Source organism: Varanus komodoensis, unplaced genomic scaffold, assembly GCF_004798865.1.
Source record: "Varanus komodoensis strain SLA01 unplaced genomic scaffold, ASM479886v1 scaffold51, whole genome shotgun sequence".
NCBI classification, from domain to species: Eukaryota; Metazoa; Chordata; class Lepidosauria; order Squamata; family Varanidae; genus Varanus; species Varanus komodoensis.
In genome coordinates, this window is record NW_025336100.1 from 4,661,055 (window position 1) to 4,669,196 (window position 8,142).

An 8,142-nucleotide genomic window follows, 5' to 3' on the forward strand; every position below is an offset into this window, starting at 1 on the left:
TCTAGTGTTTGGCCCTGTCATGCCTATCTGGAGCTTAGAGGAGTCATGCCTATCCTGAATGCCCTGAGAAAGCTGATAGGTATCTCTATTATGTCAGGATCCTGGGGAGTCAGGTACAACAGCTTCCCTCTTGCATATGTGGGGGGAGGGGGACAGAGTGGGAAAAGCAGCTGACCGGCACTCCTCCTTTCCCAGGACCAACCAGCTCCTAACCGGAAGAGGCAGGAGGCAGAGCAGGGATATCTGTAACAGCTGCGACGGGGGTTTTCTGGCCAGCTGCTTGGCAAGAGAGGTAATGGGCCACTCTAGCCAAGCAGCCCTCTGGTTCTGGCCTTGGTACCATGGTGACTTGTGTTTTGGGAGTTCACAACAACACAACAAACTAGTGTGGTACCAAGAAACCATACAACAGATTTTTGTTTCTGTTTGTGGTTTCTAAAAGTCAAATGTACCATGCTAAAATACCATCATGGGGTTTCAATGACATGATGCCAAACAATGATTTAAGAGTACCCCCACCATGGACTGTCATGTTGCATGAACCCACCCAGCCTCTCACACAACTTTAAAAATAGCATGGCAATGGCTACTAGGATCATCTACTGAAAATTAAGATTGTAGTGCCATCTTCTGGTGAAATTTCAAATTCCTCTGTAAATGCAGTTTGGGAGGAATCTTTTAGCTAGATACTGTATTTTTCGCTCTACAAGACACATTTTACCCCCACAAAAGGGGAAATGTCTGTGCGTCTTATAGAGCGAATGTGTGTGTGCCCAACGCCCGCCTACACCACGCGGTACCACCTGGCTGGCACGCGCTCGGCGCGCACTGCTCCACCGCCCCCCTCCGGCACAGGTGAGAGCTGTGCCGCTCAGGAGGAGAGGTGCGGAGGAGGAGCCATGGGCTTTAACCAGCCGGCCACACGGAGAGATGGACTGCTCACCCCCACCGCCCGGGAAGACCTGCCGCCGCACTGCCCGGAAGACCACCACCAGCACGCTGCCAGCCCAGCTGCACCACACCTGGCCAGCACACGCTCAGCGCGCCCAGCTCCGCCCCCCTCCTCCGGCGCAGGTGAGAGCTGTTAATCACAGGTCGGTGTGTGTTTTCAAATGGCAACCTGTCTTTTAATGAAGCCCATGGGGAAGTGATGGGGAATGTGCCTGTGATTATCAGGAAGCTTTCCATGGATCCCTCCTCTAAAAACTAGGTGCGTCTTATGGTCAGGTGCGTCTTATAGAATGAAAAATATGGTGATCTGCTTGGTAGTTCATTCTACATTCTACATGCTGTTATGGCTGGGCTGGAGTGGCCAAGCCTACAATGCTAATGCCATTTTGCTCAGATTAAGAGGAAGAAATCTCTAGTTTACAACCAAATCTACCTCTCTGCTAAAAACAGAGGAGATACTCGTTGCTACCTGCTAAATGCAAATTCCCTGGCTGGGGTCAATCTGAAGGCCAGGCATTTCCATTTATCCAGATGTCAAACAACGAAGAATCTCCAAGAACCTATCTCTGGATGAGGGTTGCTTAGAGTGTCAGCAAGGCTAATACACATGACTTTAATTCACAGACTAAAACATGGGTGGGGAGAGGAGTCTCAAAGAGATATAGTCCACTGATCCTTTCTTCAGTACAGATGAGAGCGTGCAGGTCCTACAGAAAGAGGGTAAGACCTGACACTGTCTCCAGCTGAATTACATCACAGAGACCAAGAATCTTCAAGGAACCAGGTAGACAGCTTAATGCAGGGTTGTTGTTTTTTGCTTGTTTGTTTTTTGTTTGTTTTAGTTTATTTCCTTTTGGGTGGTCATGGCTGGGCTAGCAAAGAGCACAGGGGAAGGTACATGCTCCTGAGGTCAGGAAAGGTGTCCAGTAGTCCAAGTCATCCTTTTAATGGAGCTAGGGAGGTGAGTGGTGAAACACTTTCCACAGCCACCACTGCTGTTACAATTCAAGTTGAAGGAGCTGGATTGTGATGAAAAGCAGTACCCCAGGGAAGCTGAGAAAGAAGACAGCTTGCCAGGAAAGCCAAAAAGGTAGAAAAGTGGCTTGCCAAAGAAAATGAGATAGAAGAGAAGCAGCTTGCCAGGTAAACCAAAATGGAAGGAAAAGAGGCTTGCCAAGGAGGCTGAAGGCAGAGAATGGGCAAGGCAGCATGAACTGGAAGCACAAAGAGCAGGGAACTGTCCTTAGCACTCAGTTAGTCAATCTTTATTTGGATCCTTACTACTCCAGCTCCCCACTTGCCAATTTAATCTTTGCCAGTTCCCTCTCTACAAGGCAGGGGATTATATAGCTAACTTTTCACACATTTTAAGGATGTCTATAGGGACACATGTATGATAAACGCAGAGTACCTATGGTACCTAAACTGCCAAGTTTCTGATCTGCTCTAAGAAGACTTGATGGATCTGACAGGCCAAGAGGACTTGTACAAGGAATGGGCAAGGCCTAGTTTGGGAGTCACCAAAGAGAAGAGTTAGCTCTGGCCTGAAGAGATGGCCATCAAGCTCCAGAGCCAAATATTTCAAGAGCCACTTTATCCAGCAGTGCAAGCTGTAGTTTGAGGTAGTCAATGTAAAGTGAGTTGAGAACCATGTCATCCTGATATCCCTGGAGCGGTTCTGCCATGGGGTCCCCAGTGGTATAGCCAACAGCATCCAAGACTGGAAATTGTAAACACTAGCCAAGGTTGGAGAAATGGCTTATGAAATGTCCATTTGCTGGGGTAAACAACAGGGAAAGAAGAGGGCAATCAAGAAGCTCTCCAGGTAAGACCCATACCTAAAAGCCAAAACCAAAGTTGCCTCACTAGCCAGCATACTTACAGGACAGAACTATTCCCATTGTGGTCAGGCCAGACATTCTAAGGCCAAATGCCCCAATGTTGCACTGAAAGACAACAAAGCCACTGCAGTTTTATGCACACAAACTGGGAGGGAACTGCCCAACCCAATCCTGAATCCAAACCAGGTGGACCAGGTCCCACCCAAGCTGTGGCAGAAAGAGTCATGACTATTGCCTATGAAGATGCTGGAAGCAATATCTTTGCAGTGCTCCCCAGTCTGGTCCAGAATGACTACTATCTGAAGGGATCAGCAATGTTAGGCTGATGGATAAAGGGAGGTCCAAATACTTGAAGTTGTGTAAGATTCCCTGGCCTATGAAAGAAAATGGCAGGAGCAGGTACTGATAGTCTAGGAATCACTTTCCATGCCGATGCTGCTATGGGTCGATCTAGCCAACCCAAGGGGATGGGGCCTGGATCCCCCACCCAGAGCCATCAGTCACCAACAGGTGAGAGTCACTGCCACCGCCACTGCCCATGCTGCCAAGATGGCCTCCCAAGAGCCACAGCCAGGGAGATGTGACTTGCCAGCCCTTAGAGGAAGAGATTGCAGCTGCCGCCTGCACCCCCCCCCCTTTCTAGGAGTTGCCAGCCTTCAAAGCAGTCTATGCTGAGTAGCAGCTGAATGGAGATCACCTGCCAGAGCAGCCAAGGAATAGTACCACCAAGCTGGACACAACAGAGGTGCCAGCACTGGAACAGCCAGTAAGGAGCCCAGTGGAGCCCCAGCATCACCACAGCTACTGGGGTTCAGCGCATGAAGTCAGTAGATCCTGACCACCAGCGGAACAATCCAAGCCTAGCCAAGGCTTGGGCAGAAGTAGAGGATGCTCCCCACTTCACCAAAAAATGTTGTGCCAAAGCGAGCTTGCTGTACTGTGACTATTTGCTGCACAATTACACAGAGGAATGGGAGGTTCAGAATCAAATGGCATTGCTTAGATCTGCTCTGCCTGGCATATAACTTCCATGAATAGCATGTAGGAGTGGGTACACCACAGATGTCTTGACAAGAGTTTCTCCTGAAAGGTAGCCATAGAAAACTATGTAAAATTGTATGTGATCCACCAAGAAGTAGGGGAAGTTCAGGATAAAGACAAGGCCTCCCTCCAAACCCTGTCCATCTTTAGAATGTTTTTCTAGCATGCAGTGTTTGAGCAGCTTGGCCCACTTTCCTAGCTGATGGCCAGGAAAAAGAAGAATGCAAGGTTTCTGGAGGCAATGCAACTGCATAAAACAAACACAAAAAATGTATGCCAAACCCTTACAGACATTTTTGCAAGAATGAGCTGGCCACTGAACCTTCTGAATGATTCTGATTCTGAGCTATTGTCCAATATCATGAAGAAGCTATGGGAAAGGCATGGAGTTAAGCAACTGGTGTTTCTCCCATATCATCGAACTAATGTGAGCTGAGCATTTTCATTCCATGCTACAGGGTTTATGATCAAACAGTATGCATAGTGCTTTACACAAGTATTTGCCCTCTTGGCTTTTCTACATTTTATTGCATTACAACCTAATTGAAATGGATTTAATTGACATTGTTACCACTTAGAAACATAGAAACAGAGCGAGTCAGAAGGGACCTCCTGGGCCATCTAGTCTGACCCCTGGCTCCAGCCGGCTCCGCTCACTTGATATACACAAGATACTCAACGCTGTGAAGGTGAAAAGTATCTTTACTGAAGCACCATATTTAACAGAAACAAACCAGAACTGGTGGTTGCATAGCATCCATTCCCCACCCCCTGTAGCAGTACTTCGTAGAAACATGTTTGGCAGAAATTACAACTGTGAGCCTTCTTGGATAAGTCTCTACGAACTCTGTGCATCAGGATCCTACAATGTTTTCCATTCTTCCTAATAAAATTGTTGCAGTTCAGTTAGGTTGAATGGAGATGACTGGTTGATGATAACTTTCAACTTTTGCCACAGATTCTCAAGAGGACTGAGAGAATCACGGGCTTTGACTGTGCCATTTTATGACATTTAGGTTCTTGTTTCTAAACCAATTAAGTGTTACATTGTGTGAACCTCTGTCTCAGTCCCAGGTCCATTACAGCTTGAAATAGGCTTTCCACTAGAATTGCCCTGTACTTAGCTCCATCTGTCTTGCCATCAGTTCTCACTAGTTTCCCAGTTCCTGCTGAGGAAAAGCATCCTCGCAACATGATATTGCATGCTATTGCTTGACTTCATTCAGGTTTGCTAGGAGTGTACAACCAAAGTACATTTACAGTTTATTCAGACCGACAGAAAATACATGCCGTATGTAGGTGGCCCTTCAAGGAACTACCAAGACAGGTTATAAAAGCATATTGTGCAGACTCTATCAGTTACATACACAATTTGCGAGAGGGGAATTCACACAGGCCCTTTGCTAGAGACACATGAGAGTAAGCAGAAGGGTTAAATGGATTAAGACAAGTTTCAGGACAGGCATGCTTTAGCATATCTAAAGTGTGGCTGTAAACAAGACATGCAACATGGTTTCTGATAAGATTAGCATCCCACCTTAAGTCTAAAGCTGTTTTAACAATGTCGGGCTTTTGGCAGCCATGTCAAGGCCAAACTTTTGTTCAGTTTGGCCTCTCATACCCAACAATGTTTCATGCAAAGATGGGCATGATAAAGGATCAAACTGGCAGGGACCTAACAGAGGCAGAAGAGATCAAGAAGAGGTGGCAAGATTACACAGAACTATACAAGAAAGACCTTACTGTCCCTGATAACCACGATGGGCTGGTCACTGACCTCGAGCCAGACATCCTGGAATGTGAAGTCAAATGGGCCTTAGGAAGTCTGAGCAACAACAAAGTTAGTGGAGGTGACAGTATTCTGGCTGAGCTCTTCAAAATCCTAAAAGGCAATGCAGTAAAAGTGCTACACTCAATATGCCAGCAAATTTGGAAAACTCAACAGTGGCCACAGGATTGGAGAAGGTCCATTTACATTCCAATTTCAAAGAAGGGCAATGCCAAAAAATGTTCAAACTACTGCACCATTGCACTCATTTCACCTGCTAGCAAATTTTTGTTCAAAATCCTACAAGCTAGGCTCCAGCAGTATGTGGACCGAGAACTACCAGAAGTACAGGAAGGATTTCGAAGAGGCAGAGGAACTAGAGATCAAATTGCCAACATACGCTGGATCATGGAGAAAGCTAGGGAGTTCCAGAAAAGCATCTACTTCTGCTTCATTGACCATGCTAAAGCCTGATTGTGTGGATCACAACAAATTGTGGTAAGTTCTTAAAGTGATGGAAGTACAAGACCATCTTATTTGTCTCTTGAGAAACCTATATGCAGGTCAAGAAGCAACAGTGAGAACTGGACACGGAACCACTGATTGGTTCAAAATTGAGAAAGGAGTTTGGCAAGGCTGTATACTGTTGCCCTGCCTATTTACTTATATGCAGAGCACATCATGAGAAAGGTGGGGCTAGATGAATCACCAGCTGGAATTAAGATTGCTGGGAGAAATATCAACAACCTCAGATATGCAGATGATACCACTCTAATGGCAGAAAGTGAAGAGGAACTAAAGAGCCTCTTGATGCAGGTGAAGGAGGAGAGCGCAAAAGTTGGCTTGAAACTCAACATTAAGAAAACTAAGATCATGGCATCCAGTCCTCTCACTTCCTGGCAAATAGATGGGGAAGAAATGGAGGAAGTGACAGATTTTATTTTCTTGGGCTCCAAGATCACCACAGACGGGGACTGCAGCCAAGAATTTAAAAGACGTTTGCTCCTGGGGAGGAAAGCTATGGCAAATCTAGACAGCATACTAAAAAGCAGAGACATCACCTTGCCAACAAAAGTGTGCAAAGTCAAGGCTATGGTTTTCCCAGTTGCAATGTATGGCTGTGAAAGTTGGACCATAAGGAAGGCTGAGCGCCATGAATTGTGGTGCTGGAGGAGACTCCTGTGAGTCCCTTGGACTGCAAGCCGATCAAACCGGTCAGTCCTAGAGATCAACCCTGACTGCTCTTTAGAAGGCCAGTTACTGAAGATGAAACTCAAATACTTTGGCCACCTAATGAGAAGGAGGACTCCCTGGAGAAGAGCCTAATGCTGGGAATAGATGGCAAAAGAGAGTCACTGAAGCAGTTGGTGGAAGACAGGAAGGCCTGGAGGAATGTTGTCCATGGGGTCGCGATGGGTCGGACACGACTTCGCGACTAACAGCAACAACCCAACAAACTCACACACTTTCTATTTGGAAATATACTGAAATAGGATTGCACCTAAATTGCAAGAATTGCAGAGAATCACACCTCTGATTGCAGAAAAGATACAGTATATCACAGAAGTGAGTATCCCCCTCACATTTTGTAAATATTTTATTATATCTTTTCATGTGACAACCCTGAAGAAATGACACTTTGCTACAATGTAAAGTAGTGAGTATACAGCTTGTGTAACAGTGTAAATTTGCTGTCCCCTCAAAATAACTCAACGCACAGCCATTAATGTCTAAACCACTGGCAACAAAAGTGAGTACACCCCTAAGTGAAACTGTCCAAATTGAGCATTATTAGCCATTTTCCCTCCCCGGTGTCATGTGACTCGTTCGTGTTACAAGGTCTCAGGTGTGAATGGGGAGCAGGTGTGTTAAAATTGGTGTTATCACTCTCTCTCTCTCTCATACTGGTCACTAGAAGTTCAACATGGCACCTCATGGCAAAGAACTCTCTGAGGATCTGAAAAAAAGAATTGTTGCTCTACATAAAGATGGCCTAGGCTGTAAGAAGATTGCCAAGACCCTGAAACTGAGTGGCAGCACGATGGCTAAGACCATACAGCGGTTTAACAGGACAGGTTCCACTCAGAACAGGCCTCGCCATGGTCGACCAAAGAAGTTGAGTGCACATGCTCAGCGTCATATCCAGAGGCTGGCTTTGGGAAATAGACGTATGAGTGCTGCCAGCATTGCTGCAGAGGTTGAAGGGGTGGTGGGTCAGCCTGTCAGTGCTCAGACCATACGCCGCACACTACATCAAATTGGAAGCCTCTTCTAAAGATGATGCACAAGAAAGCCCACAAACAGTTTGCTGAAGACAAGCAGACTAAGGACATGGATTAGTGGAACCATGTCCTGTGGTCTGATGAGACCAAGATAAACTTATTTGGTTCAGATGGTGTCAAGCGTGTGTGGCGACAACCAGGTGAGGAGTACATAGACAAGTGTGTCTTGCCTACAGTCCAGCATGGTGGTGGGAGTGTCATGGTCTGGGGCTGCATGAGTGCTGCCCCAGACCATGACACTCCCACCACCATGCTTGAC